Genomic DNA, 14978 nt, shown 5'->3' on the forward strand with positions numbered 1-14978 from the left:
TGAACGGACTAGAAGAAGTGAACCTCGGCTCAGAAGGAGAACCACGATGCGTGCGTATCAGCAAGCATCTAGAAGAAGAAAAACTCACGATTGATTAAACTGCTCCGCGAGTATAGAGATGTGTTCGCATTTACGCATGACGAGATGTCGGGCCTTGACAGCAACCTGATCGCACACAACCTCAATGTCTCACCCGAGTATCAACCCGTCAAACAGCGGAGGCGTAACTTTTCTAAAGGGGTAGAGTTGGCTATCAAGGAAGAAATGGAGAAGTTGTTGAAGGATAACTTCATTAGACCAATCCAACACCCCACATGGTTAGCTAACATCGTCCCAGTAGAGAAAAAGAATGGAAAAATCCGATGTTGCGTCGACTATCGAGACCCAAACCGAGCGTGTCCTAAGGATGATTTTCTGGTACCGATCATTGACGTAACGGTAAATAATACGAGCGGATATGGTATGTTTTGTTTCATGGATGGATTTAGCGGATACAACCAAATCAAGAAGTCGGTAGAGGACGCGCACAAGACGGCTTTCCAGACTTTATGCAAAAATTTCTTTTACACAGTCATGCCATTTGGATTGAAGAAAGCGGGCGCCACTTACCAACGAGCCATGGTAGCGATCTTCCACGATATGATGCATCAGATCATGGAAGTATACATTGATGATGTGGTAGTAAAATCTCGAGCACGAGTGGATCATCTTAACCATATGAGGCACGTTTTCAACAGATGTAGAAAATACCACTTGAAAATGAATCCTCTCAAATGCGCGTTTGGTGTCACCTCCGGAAAATTTCTAGGGTTTGTTGTCACTGACAAAGGAATACAAATCGATCCGGAAAAAGTCGAAGCAATAACCACTATGAGATCGCCGGAAAATGCAAAAGAGCTGCAAACTTTTATTGGTGGGGTGTTTTACGTTCGGAGGTTCATTCCGGGCCTGGAGAAACTGTTGTGCGCGTTTACACCACTACTGAAGAAAAATAAACCGGCGAGTGGGGTGAGGAGAAAGAGCAAGCCTTCTAGAAGCTCAAGGAATGCTTGATCAGCGCAAGAGTCCTACGACCCCTTGTCAAAGGAGAGACTCTCTATTTGTATACAGCGTTTACCAACGTGGCGATTAGAGAGTTATTAGCTCAAGACCTTGGCAACGACCAATTACGCCCAATCCATTATATCAGCAGAGATTTCAGAGACGCATAATTCAGATACTCAATGGCAGAGAAAGCATGCTTAGAACTCATTTATGCCACGCAAAAGTTATGATCGTACCTGCTCGCGCATGAAACCATAGTGGTGGCCATGGCTAATCCAATTGCCTACTTAGCAACAAAACCCGTATTATCCGGCAGGACAACTATGGATGCTACAATTATCCGAGTTTAAACTAAAATATCAGCGGTCGAAAGGAGTACGAGGGCAAGCATTCGCGGACTTGTTAGCAGCGTTCCCAGGAATGGACATGACAGAGATAAGTGAGGAAATACCTGGCAAGGTAGCGGAACTCGAAGAAGAGGAGCGCTGGACAATGTTCTTTGATGGGTCTTCATACGGCTCTTATGGAGGAGCAGGAATAGTCTTTGAAACACCTAAGAAAGAATTGTTATCATTCGCTTTCAAGCTAGACTTCGAATGTAGCAACAATGTGGCAGAATAGAAAGCACTAATCCTCGGATTACGATTAGCGGGGGAGCTCAACCTGGGAGCCATTGATGTCAAAGGAGACTCAAAGCTAGTCACAAACCAAATATCGGGCGACTTTCAGGTAAAAAAAGCACATCTGGTGCCATATCGAGTGGAAGCCCAAGATTTGATTGCAAGAAGGGGAAGCACCGTCGTGGAGCATACATGATGGTCCACTAACAAACACGAGGACGCTATGGCTACGCTGGCGGCTAAGATACAATTAAACTAATCTGATGAAGGTACTATAGTAGTAAAAAGAAGAGCACTCCCCAGCACATGGAAAGAGGACGCTGCATTCGAGCTAAAGGATGATTGGAGAACAACGTATATCGAAGATCTGACTAGAGGGGCGGACGATCAAGTGTTGCCCGTCAAAGTAGCTCTTCCTACAGCTACATGAAGCAGTGTATTACTGGCCCACAATGGAATTCGATACCGCAGAACACGTAAAGAGATGTCAGCAATGTCAAAGTCACGGATCGTTAATCCAAACCCCAGATACCTGGCTGCATAGCGTCGTCACCCCATGTCCTTTTCACGGCTGGGGACTTGATATCATTGGGTCGATAAACACAACCTCGTCCCTGCGTCACAAGTATATCTTCACCGCAACCGAGTATTCTACCAAATGGGTTGAAGCTATACCACTCCGAGACTACTCAGGCGCAACAATTGTCGTGTTCATAAAAGAGCACATAATCTATCGATTCGGGTCACCTATGCTCATACGCTCAGATAATGGTACCTCTTTCGTTAATCAAACTATCATAGATCTTTTGGATCAATACGGGATCAATTTTCACACCTCGACTGTCTACTACCCGCAGGGGAATGGACAGGCAGAAGCTACCAACAAAACATTGTTAAAAATATTAAGCTGAATGGTATATGATCATCACAGGAGCTGGAACGAATAGCTACCGCTTGCACTCTGGGCGTATCGAATCTCCAAAAGAAGTTCCACAGGCGCGTCCCATTATTCCCTGGTGTATGGAGAAGATGCGATACTACCAGCGGAAATTGTCGTACCATCCGCGCGTGTGGCCATGGCTAGTCTCACTTCTCCGGATGATGTCAGTCGATTTGCACACCTGGACACCTTAGAAGAGCGACGAGCCAAGGATCAGCGATTCACGGATAAGTATAGACAGCGGACAGCAAGGTACTATAACCAAAAGGTGAAAGAACAAGTCTTCAGCGTGAATGATGTAGTGATGAAAATCGCACCGCACGTCCAACGTAATGAGAAAACAGGTAAGTTTGCTGCTAACTGGCAAGGTCCTTACATGATAAGTGAGGCAGCAGAAGTGGATATTATTACCTAAAGCGGATGAACGGCTCCCACATTAATACTCCTATCAATGGTAAATTTCTCAAAACTTACTACGCTTGAATAACTTAATGTATGTCGGATGGCTGAAAATAATAAATTATCTATTTTATATTCGAACTGAGTCATGATGAATCCTAGCATATACCATGATTAAATACATCTAAATACATCAATAGTCCAAGAAAAGGCTAGGCTCCGTGCATGGCTTTAGATGAAGTGCACCAATAGTCCAAGAAAGGGCTAGGCTCCGTGCATGGCTTTAGATGAAGTGCATTAATAGTCCAAGAAATAGTTAGGCTCCGTGCATGGATTTAGATGAAGTGCACCAATAGTCCAAGAAAGGGCTAGGCTTCGTGCATGGCTTTAGATGAAGTGCACCAATAGTCCAAGAAAGGTCTAGGCTACGTGCATGGCTTTAGATGAAGTGCACCAATAGTACAAGAAAAGGATACGCTCCGTGCATGGCTTCAGATGAAGTGCACAAATAATCCAAGAAAGGGCTAGGCTCCATGCATGGCTTTAGATGAAGTGCACTAATAGTCCAAGAAAGGATCAAAAGCCCGCATATAATTTGATGAGATGCACGGACAAACGAATTAAAAGGACATGATAAAATAGACAGGCCAATCAAACAGAATTCATTGATTAAGGTGACAAAATAGCACGAAACTCTATAATAGTGGCATCCTTAAAAAGAACTTTTACACGCCCAAGACAAGAAAAGCGTAAAAGAAGAATAACGCAGTAACATAGGTTAAAGGAACGACGAAAGAACTGAGTTCGCGCTCCTCAGCCGGATACGAGCAATAGCCAGGCTATCTTCCATATGTTCCATCCGGTCACGAGCATCCACAAATGCCTCATTGGCAGCCATCACATTTTCTATCGAGGGGTCCACCCGGCTGGTACTTAGTCGGTCAGCATAAAGATCCATATCTTAAAATATTGCACTTGAATGATCCCAAACATCCCCTCACACTCTTAAACAAGTCGAGTATTACCAGTGACAATAGCCTATAATTGTTTCACTTTTCGTTGCCTAAGAGAAAAACGTAATTCATTAACTAACTCTTCCATTAAAACTTGAACAAGAACAAGACCATAACCTTTTGTTTACAAAACTAAGTTATATATCAAAAAAAGGGGGGGGGTAACTTTCAAGTCGACTCAGCAACAATTAGCATACGACAGTGAGCAATCTCTTGGTCCACATATTGTATCATCAGAAGCGCGTATTCACTCTGAGTGGTAGCTACAGCTAAATCTACTCGTAGATCTCCAAGCAGTTGATCTACCTCAAACAAAATCCGCTCAGATGCGTTACCTTGACGAGCTATTTTGGAAGTCTCCTCTTGCTCCTCCAATGATTTGCGAGTAAGCCCTTGTACAACTAACTTATGAGTCTGTAAAGCTCTCAATTCACTCTTTAACACCAACAATCGTGCCAGTTCAACTGGCTTAAGCGCAGGATGCATCAAGGAACATATCATACATAAAGACAAAGCATAACCATGCATCCGGCGACTGGGAAAATGAGCAGCGGAAGTGTTATAATCTGCAATAACTTGCTCAATATCTAACATGGTAATATTTATCTCTCGTACTAATTGGTCAGCTGCATGCTGGGCGGAAGCAGCATCATCCAAAGCACTCTGAATTTCGAAAGAGATTGGTCCAGACGATTTAATTTCCCGAGCTTTTAGAAATGCCTCATACCGCTTGTTAAACTGAGCGCCTGCCTCCGCACGACCCTCCAGCCTCTTCTCTCTGATTAGTGCTATTTCAACTCTCACAAGCCGTAGGCGTTCTAGTTCAGAACCTCTCCTAAAAGGGGATATCAACACCGACACAGAAAACTAGAACCAAGACATAACCATGTAAACGCTCAGCCATGAGGAACTTAGTAAAAATACAATAAGCAGAATTAGAGAATAAAACATCATACCAACAATAAGAGCCTATTTATAGAAATTTGTACAACGATGCATTTATTACTACTTCATAACTACCGTCATAACTACCCCTTAAAAAAATAAAAAAAATCATGGTAATACATGTAATGTTGATCAAACTTCAGATAAAGCGGCCTTAATAGACCTCACGCTACTATCCGCCTCAACACAACGAAAATGGGTAAGCATGCGTTGCTCATGGAAATAACCACGATGCTCGAGAAGCGATAAGTCAGGAAGACCGCCCTCACCCTGAATCCTCTTCACAAGATGATCCGCAGTAGATAGTTTTTCATGCCAACTTGTGTTGTCAACTTCAAAATTATCTCGATCAAGGCACATCACGCGGAGAAGATGACTTAGATACTTCATCTCAAGAACCAATCTAATGCGACCAGCCATAACTCAGGTAAATGGAAAAGAGAAGAAAACTTTAACAATGTTTCAGTGATTAACTAAAGCAAGCTCTCATATATATATAATCCAAATAACACGATAATCAAGATAATATTTGTTACAAAAAAAAAGATGATGAACATAAAGACTCCTTAAAATAACGAAGAAGGCCGTGTACAAGAAAACGGCAATAGGAAATGTGTTATCTAAATCTTGAATCATCAACTGAGCTTCCCCATACTGAATAGTAGAGTCAGTAAAAGCGCTATGCATTTCCTCCAACACTTGATGAACTTCACGCATGACTTCACTAGAAGCACAAGCTTGTCGAGCTATGCCTAATGTTTCCGTATGCTCATCATAATCCTTCCGGGATTTATCCAAAACCATCAGGCGATTGGTCTGCAACATACCAACTTCATCTTTCAAAATGAGTAAATGATCTAATTCCGCCCTCATATCAGTAGGATGGATAAGAGCAGATATAGCACAAAAGGTTAAAGTACATTTGGGAAGGCTCGGGCCCGCCTACTGAGAAACAAAAACATGACAATCAGCTATTGCTTGTTCAATATCCGTTGTCATGATTAGTGCTTCCTGGTATAAACGCTCATCTTTATTTCGAGCGGCTATGGCATTATCCAAGGCAAGATGAATGGATATAGTGACACGCAAGGACATTTATGCACCTCGAGCCATTGAATAAGTCTCATGCTTCTCGTCAAAGCGCGCGCGTGTAGACGTTCTGCTTACCATCCTAACTTCCCTAAGTATCTCCACTTCATCTTTTACCAATAGCAAGCTAGTTAGCTCATGATCCTTTTCATAAGGAATAACTAGTGATGGTACCAGAGCTAAAGCCAAAGTATACCCATGAAGACGACGAGCCATCAGCTGCAGAAATATAGCTAGCAACCAAAGAAGGAACAAACTATAAAAAGAAATATGAAGGACATCAGACGTATTCACCCCTACTTATAAGAAAACATAAGGGATACCATATTTAATACTATCCAACCATAATAATAAATGTAACTAAACCAAACAAACAATAACACATGTCCCATGAAAGAAAATCAAACCATAGAATCCTCAATCTCATCAATAAAAAGAAAAGGGTTTCAAAAGTGATCATTAAAAAATATCTAAAGCCACCAATTCGGATTTCTTCCTGGTCAAACGCCCATTGACTTCCTCAGCAGCATCACGAGCGGCTTTCAACTCCTGGGTAGTACGACCCACATCCGCCATAAACTGATCATAAGTTTCCTTCTTCGCGTTTGCGACGTCGAGCAGCTGCTGGTACTCCCGTTCCAACTCTTCAATTTCACGTGGTAGGGTGATCCGCGCACTATGAATAGCCTTTGCTGAGTCCAACAATTCCTTGAGCCATTTGATGGGGAAGCGAAGAGCCGTCAGGGTCTGAATGTTAGCGTCCCACTTCCTCAAAACAGCCGGATCAATTAGAGTTTCCTCCGCCAAAGAAAGCCCTTCCACTATGTCGATTAAGTCCTCGGTAGCCACGATCAAGGAATTGACAGGCATTTCTTCATGAATGCACATATGACCAAACTTCTCCACTATGCGATGATAGGTGGCTGCTTTAGCATAAGGTACCCAAAAGTTGTGTACTAGAATGTAACGGTTATCTACACCAGACTCCACCGAAGACACGACACGCGGGTATTGAAATTTGGGATCCTCCGGAATAGCCATCAGTTCAGCATCCGCGTTCATTCCCTTAGAAACTTTGGGAGTTGATTTCTGACGCTTGCCATTGGCGCTGCCAGATTCGTTTCCTTTAATAGATTGATTCAAACCGCTTCCCTTTCCTTGAGCGTCGTCGTGTTTTCCCATATTCTAAAAAAAAAAGAGAGAAGACAGATATTAAGAAAAATAATTACAGGCAAGATGCCTTGGCACAATAAGAGAAATTTAAAATACATGCATACCGGATCGGAAGGAGGAAGGAAATTAATATGAGAATGAACTGATTGGCGAGAAGAAGAAGATGAACTTGACACTGACGGTTCTGAATGACCTAAGGGGCAAGAGAAATCGAAAGCAGAGAGAAAAATAAAATAGTCATTCAAAATGAGGGAAGTGGAGATAGATATATAGGTGTCCAAATGCATTAAATAAGTTGCAACGAAAACATTTTAACCGGTACGTGTTGATATGTCAAAGTAATATAATCATGAACACTTCACACTCACGGGATTTACGAGGGGACGAACTCTGACCCTGGGCACTGCTTTTAAGACCACTACCCTCTTGAGAATAATCATTGATAGAACGATCTGATTCTGGATCGTTCCCATCACCTAACATGTTGGAGGGAGTGTGAAGAGGATGATTGGGATCTTTAATCGTTCGAACAATTAAAGGACGAGTAGACTGAAGAGTCATACGGGGAGAAAGTATTTCAGGACCGCTCTGGCTAACTGCTTGACCAAGTTGACGCTCCACAAGTTCAATAAAAGTACTGGCGGATGATGACCCCACTTTTGGAGCCTGCGGAGAAAATGAAGGAGCAACATTAGAAGTACGGGAAGAAGGCAATCGCGGATTGGGTAATATACCAGCATCTCGTCTCATCTTTTTAGCAATTCAATCGTCCCTCCATTCCTCAATAGGTAGGTTAATATATTCTTCAAACATAAGACCTCTAGGTTTGCAACCGATAGGCGGAGAATTCTAGAAATGTGTGGCGAACCAAAATAATTAAGCAAGTAACTTGATAAAAAAAATAATAACATAGAAGAGTAAGGGAATACCTTAGCATAAGGAGGAGGCGCAACCAAAGAAATTTGCAAAGGCTTCATAGGAGGAACACGCCTCTTTTTCTTGGAATTGGATGGGGGAAGAGCGCTACCTTTCCCATCCCCTTGAGAAATATCGTCACCAGGAAGGGGGTCCCAACTGGTTGAACAAAAGAGGCGACCCTTGTTGCTAGAAGATATCTTATACTTCTTAGCAACCTCAGCATTCAATTTCACACGACCTGAGGCATGTATCTCCTTGAAATCCTTCTCGGTCAAAGGGCGGGGATCATAGGGATCCTTGATGAGTAGGTTAAGCACATTTCGACTAACACTATTACGGTACCCAAGCCATTCCCTGGTAACATGAACTTGGCGGTGGGGTTGAGGATAACTAAGATCAAAGAAGGACTGGCAATCGTTCATTCGAAGCCCACTTTTGAAAACGAAATGATCAAAGCTTTTCCGGACCTCTTTGTCCTCGTCAATTGAAGAAGGAAGGAAAACATCAAAAGGAACTCCCTGATCAAAGCCTAATTTCTGCGTGACACAAATAGTGTTGTACGACTCGGAAAAAAAATTCCACCATAAAATCCAGGAAGACGCCCAGGTAAAACAGAGACGAGAATATCAAATTCATCCGTTGAAGGCATCTCTGCTGAAGAAATCCTTCGTGGGGTTTGGCTAAAAAAATTGTAGTGGAGAAAACCAGTACGACCATCCTGATAAGTGAGGGGATTAAATTCGGCATCCTTGTCCATAAAGTCCTTAAGCTTCTCCTTAGGATGATGACCTTTCTTGTGATAAATAGCCATCCGGGGATGACACTCTGGTTTTGTCACCAAACGCTTGGAACCATATTTTCGAACGACTTCTACTTGCCGAGAAAGAGACAAGCGATTCAAATGAGAAGGCATATACTTAGGGAAGTGCTCCCAAGTCCATGCCTGAATGAAGTTGGCAGGAAGGAAAGTTTCAACCGTGTGGGATCCATCCACGCGACGAGTATCGCGAACCAGCAAGTCTAGATGATGATACAAACCACCTAGAAACATAGGGGAAAGTGGGAAAGACACACCACGAGACATTAATACCGCCATAGGGATCATCTCGTTTTTGATAGTATCCCGGGGACTATATTCAAAGACATCATGACAAAGCCAAAATAGTAGAAATACAGCCAGTTCCGCCCTGTCTGTCTCCCCTTCTCGAGGAGGAACACCCTTTCCAGGACCAGACTGAAATTAAGAATCTTTTAATTAAGGTTGTTAGTTTTAGATGCTTTTAATTACCAGCAATGAAATGCATATCTCTGGAAAATAAAAATTGGTAATGTGCATTTAGTAATTGGAGATTTTCTAATGAGATTTCGGTAATATTGGACAGAGCATTTCCAGGAATTATGAAAACCGATTTTGGGCATTTATTGCATATCTTAAGAATAATCCCTTTTTGGAAATTCCTTGGTGTCCAAACACCCTAGGTCTATAAATACCCAAGTTTGAATTTCAAGCAAATTATCCTAAGAGCCAGCAAAACTACCTTGTTGTGTTGTTACTGGTGGAACCGTCTATTCAGAGAGGAAAGTACCATAATTAGGCGAAATCTCTTACGACCGCTCGTTTAAAGAATTCTGTGGGATCAAGAAGCTCTACGAGTACCGCTGGTGGGAAACTAGATAATTGCAGTATTATTAGTTTTAGATTTGATTGCACCTAGTTTGTTTATTCTTGAGAATCTTCTCTTCTGATATAAGATTCACTCAAACTAGATCGAAGTGTCCACTGGAACTATATAACTGTTTGTAGATCTAAAGACATCTTGTGATAATCCATTGTTAACAGACTCCGTTCTGTGCGTGATTTATCACAAGAGATTCAAGTTATGGTGTGATGGTGTTTATTGAAGATTTGAAGACAAAGAAGATTTCTTACTGGTTTCATATCTTTGGTGTGCACAAAACTTGATCGGCTGGGATCCAACTATAATCGGTTTATCCTTGATAGATTTGATTGATTAGTTGCGTAGATCGGCACCACTATATAGTATCTTGGTAGATTCTATATTTAATTGCAAAATCTAAACTCTGCTACTTTGGTAGTTGTTGGATAGATAGATCTAAACCCGATAAAGGAGTTTATTGGATTAAACAGAAGAGCCTTTGTCTAACTCATATCACCGATATTGAATAGAGTTGTTACCGAACATATTTGTTGTTCCTTTACTATTTGGAATAAGAACCAAAGGAATTGTTCCAAATACGTGCACTTACCGAATGTCGGAAGCGCAGGGCTATTGAAGAAACTAGGTGAACTATAGGTTTAGTTGCTTGGTCTCAACTATACGAAGTTGGTTTGATTTTGTATAACGGATTAATTCTGAGAGTATTCAATTCTGGACTAGGTCTCGGGGTTTTTTTTGCATTTGCGGTTTCCTCGTTAACAAAATCTTGTTGTGTCATTTACTTTTGTTTTCGGCAATTCTAATTGTTGTTATTATAATTTAAAGTTAATTACACCAAGGTTAACTTTGTATTACTTGATAGTGATCTTATAGATTTTGGTTAAGTCCGAACCTATTATCAAGTAACCACACTTTGATTGTTGTATTCTCTCGATCTCGTATCCATAGATGATCACACAAAGTGTGAATACCGATTCGTTGTATTGTCTCGGCTCGGTCCATAGACAATCATTTTCCGTAAGAGGACTTATAGGTGGAAAAGTTTAAGATTGTGGTATATTTAGGTACCCTCGTCTTTTCAATTGGTGTCAGAGCAGGAAAACACGAAAATATCTAACAATCTGTGTCTGGTGCGATCCAACCTATAAGAATTGAATCTAATGCGTGATTCAGTTAACGAGAATCAAGATGAAAGACCAACACCTGAAAATGATATCTTATGTGAATCTACTGAACAATCTGATCCATATAATGTAGATTCTGATAATTGGCAAACTTTCTTTGAAAAACAACTTGATGAAATTTTTGCAGACAGTGATTCAGAAATCGATCAAGATGTTGAAGAAGATGTGTCTGAATTTTCCTCATTACTAGTCGTTGTCTCTACAAAAATACTATATACCTCAGATGTGATTGGACTTCTTGCTCCTCTTTGTAGAGAAAACATGAAACTAAGGAAAGTCTTCTCTGGTTTCTTTTACGGTTATCAGAATACCAGATATCTTCTTAGGGACTACAAAGAAAGTTTGAACTCGAAAACTCTTGAGTTTGAGACAGCAAGAAACATTATTTGTTGAATAAAAAACTTGTTGAAACTGAAGCAAGGATTAATTCTCAACATCTAATGAGTAGGGAACAAAAAGAGTCTGTTTCCTTCAAAGAAAATCCTCTTGAGGACAAACTAGCCAACGCTCTTAAAAACATCAAGATCTTGGAAGAAAAAGTTGCAAGGCTAAGAAGACTCAATGACAACAAAATCAATTTGTCTTCTATGTTTGAGGCAAGAAGAAATCATGGAGATAAACGCGGATTAGATATGATGGTATCGATACTTCTTCAAATAAAGATTTAAAGTTTGTAAAGGCAGTATGCTCTTCAGTTCCAGAAGATCTACAAAAACCAGTTGATGCTCCTGATCCACCTAAGAGCTCATCTGAGACTCTAGCAAAAACCATTTCTGAGAGCAATCAGAGTTTTTCTCCAATTAAAGATCATCTTAAGAACAGACCATCTCACAAAGGTAATACTGAAGCCTCTACTCCTTTCAATAATCATTATTATTATTGTAGAGATAAAGGTCATATGCAAAGGAATTGTAAAATTCGAAAGATGCAAGACGCTCTATCTTTTGTTTCAAAAGAGATGAGTAAATTTATCCCCAAAAGGTCTTCAGATCACTGGTCTCCTACTTTGAGTCAAAAGAATTTTCCATGTAATTCGATATCCTATCCTAAAAGGAACAACGATATAAAGTCTAATACCTTTGTCAATAGGAATATAAGATCTGATGCTTCAGCTTGGAAATGCAATTTGCAAGAGATGAAGAATCTTCATTCATAATCTTCTTACTTGTGGATGCCAAAGTCAAAAGTGAAAGAAAAAAAGGGGTCATCTAAAACAAGGTCTAAGAAAAACAATCCTGCTGTAATCTTAGATAAAAATGACTATGAAAGTCTAATTTTTAGACTCAAGAATGATTTAAGAACATCCAGTATTGTTGATACACTAGTATCCTTCAATAATCTGCTACAAAGTAGAAAACGGAAAAAGAATGTTCGAAAACATCAAGATAGATCTTGCTCCAAAAACAATAGTGAGCCATCTCAACAACTATGTGTATTAATCGGAATTTCGCAAACTCGTGCTCCATCTGAATAAATGAGAAGTTCTTAAAAGAGCATTGAAACCTGTAAAAAGTATAGAATTGTACTTGATCTATCTACTTCATGAATAACTTAAGTAGTTTTTCTAAAGTTTGGAATTATATTCTAATTTAAGAGAATACTTTCGTATTATGATAAAATTATTCAAAAAATTCAAATTTTATTGACAATAATATTTTCGAAAAAATTCCTTTGATTCGGTTTCGTATAGTATTATACAAAGAATATCTGTTTAAGTATTCCAAAAACAAAAAGGGAAACCTAGAAATCAAGTTTTCTATGGTATATAAAAATCATTTATAGAACTGATACTCCCTCACAAAAGTCTTCGGTTCAGAATGGGTAGAAATACTATTGACATTGAGTCTCAATTACGAAAACTTGAAACCTTTTAAGTTGAGCTCAAATGCCATTTATCAAAGGAACACAAGAAGAATCGTATTTCTTTTGAGCTTATGCTTATGTTGATAGGAGATTTTGAAGTATCTCGTGAAATTTTGTTTCTAATGAGAAACTGCTCGAGTCAAACCTTTTGAAACTAATTGTGGAAGTGAATCTCTTAAAACGGAGACTCAATCTTCTGAAAGAAAAGAGAAGACTCATAAATAAGCGCACTGAAGAATATTCGGTAAATAATAAGAGCACTTCTAAGGATTAAGTTATATGCTGTAATACTTAATCCAAATAGACATCAGTTTTTTGATTATTTCAATTATTGTAAGGTCTATTGCTGAATAAAACTATCTATTATTTATGAATAAAATTATTAGTTTATAGTTTTTCTTATGATAGTTTTTCGATTACATAGCATGTGCTTGAATGCTTTATATTATTTTTACGTGTGTATCAGATGTTTGATTTCGGTTTTCTTAACCTTAACATTCGATCTCATATGATGTGTGAACCCTTATGGTTTGTGTGGCTTTTTGATTTAGCGGGATTAAGTTCTTGCCCATGTTGGTAGGCCTTATCAAAGGATCATAAGGTGTTCCGATTGAAACTCATATGTGAAAAAGTCACAATATGTTGAATCGATTTGTATTTAACATAAAAGCATATGTGTTTCGGTTTTTCAACTTTTGCTATTGGCACGCATTAGTTAAAACTGATTCAACCTTTCTCTGGTAAAGGTTGCTTTTGTTGTGGTTCTTTTGTTCTTGCTAGAGGATGACAACACAATGGGGGATGTTTATAACTTGAACTTGCGCTTAATGATATATCTTTCTGGGTAGAAGAGGATGCGGAATCTGAGGTAACGAATTTGTTAGTTAATCGTTTTCCTGTTTAAGAAAAGCTTGAGTTTATTGCATATTTTTTTCTTTTGCTTAACAAAATTTGGTACAATTGATGTTTATTCCATTATGTATGTATGTATGTATGTATGTATGTATGTATGTATGTATGTATGTATGTATGTATGTATGCGTGTGTGTGATTCAATTATTTCCGGTAAAAAAAACTGGTTTGATATCTTTCTTTATTGTTTGGTATCAATTGTTTTAGACTTAACGAAATTTCGGTGCAATTGCGGTGCTTTAATTAATGTCTATGTTTGTTTCAATTGCTTCCGGTTAAGAGAAATAATTGTGCAAGTCAATTTATTTGGTTTGTATGTATTTTTTATGACTTAAAAAAATACGGGATCATTTGTTTAGTCCTATTCGATTCCGGATAAGAGAAACTAATTTAATTTTGATCTTAGTTAGACTTATCAAAGTAAAAGATTCGGTTATTCAAGTCTAATTGAATGCCTTGACAAGAAATATTAGTTAACTAACCTAGTACTTGTCTTGTCTAAAGTATAAGGTCTAAGTTATTTTCTGAATAACTAGAGCATGGTGAGAAAAATAAAGTTAATTCTGATCTTTATTTTGGTCTTATCGAAACAAACGATTACATTTGTGCAATCAGTTTAGCAAGGGAACTAAGTTTCTTAGTCAATTTGTTAAACTATTAGGAAAAATTGCTTCGGGCGATTGTTTCCTTGATAACATATTAAAACCAAATTACTTGTAGTTTCGGTTTTGATATTGGTTATCTAAAATGGCATGTGAAACCTTCGTGCTTAACTCTTATAGGTTGTACAATTCTTTTAGATTTGTAAGGTCCTTTCGGTTTTGGTATTTGCTCAGACCTTTGTCATTATGTGAAAAAAGGGGAAGAAATATATGGAGTAAAAAAGTGATTTGTAATCACTAAGGAAAGGACAATTGTGCTTAAACGTTATATCTAACGAAAGAGTAAAGCATTGACTAAGGGGGATAAACATATCATATGATGATTGTAGTTATTTGGTCTACAAAAGGGAAATAACAAAGATGTGCGGATTGAAAATCTACCTATCTTACCTTTAGGGGGAGTATTAGATTTGTTATTCAAATGTCAACAACGACATTTATGGATTGAATATATGCAGGTTATTGTGCTATTGAAACTTGGAATCAAGCGTATGTATAATGGATTTTTGTAATTTGTTTATCCATATGTATTAAGAG

This window comes from Papaver somniferum, unplaced genomic scaffold (genome assembly GCF_003573695.1).
Source record: "Papaver somniferum cultivar HN1 unplaced genomic scaffold, ASM357369v1 unplaced-scaffold_123, whole genome shotgun sequence".
Classification (NCBI taxonomy): domain Eukaryota; kingdom Viridiplantae; phylum Streptophyta; class Magnoliopsida; order Ranunculales; family Papaveraceae; genus Papaver; species Papaver somniferum.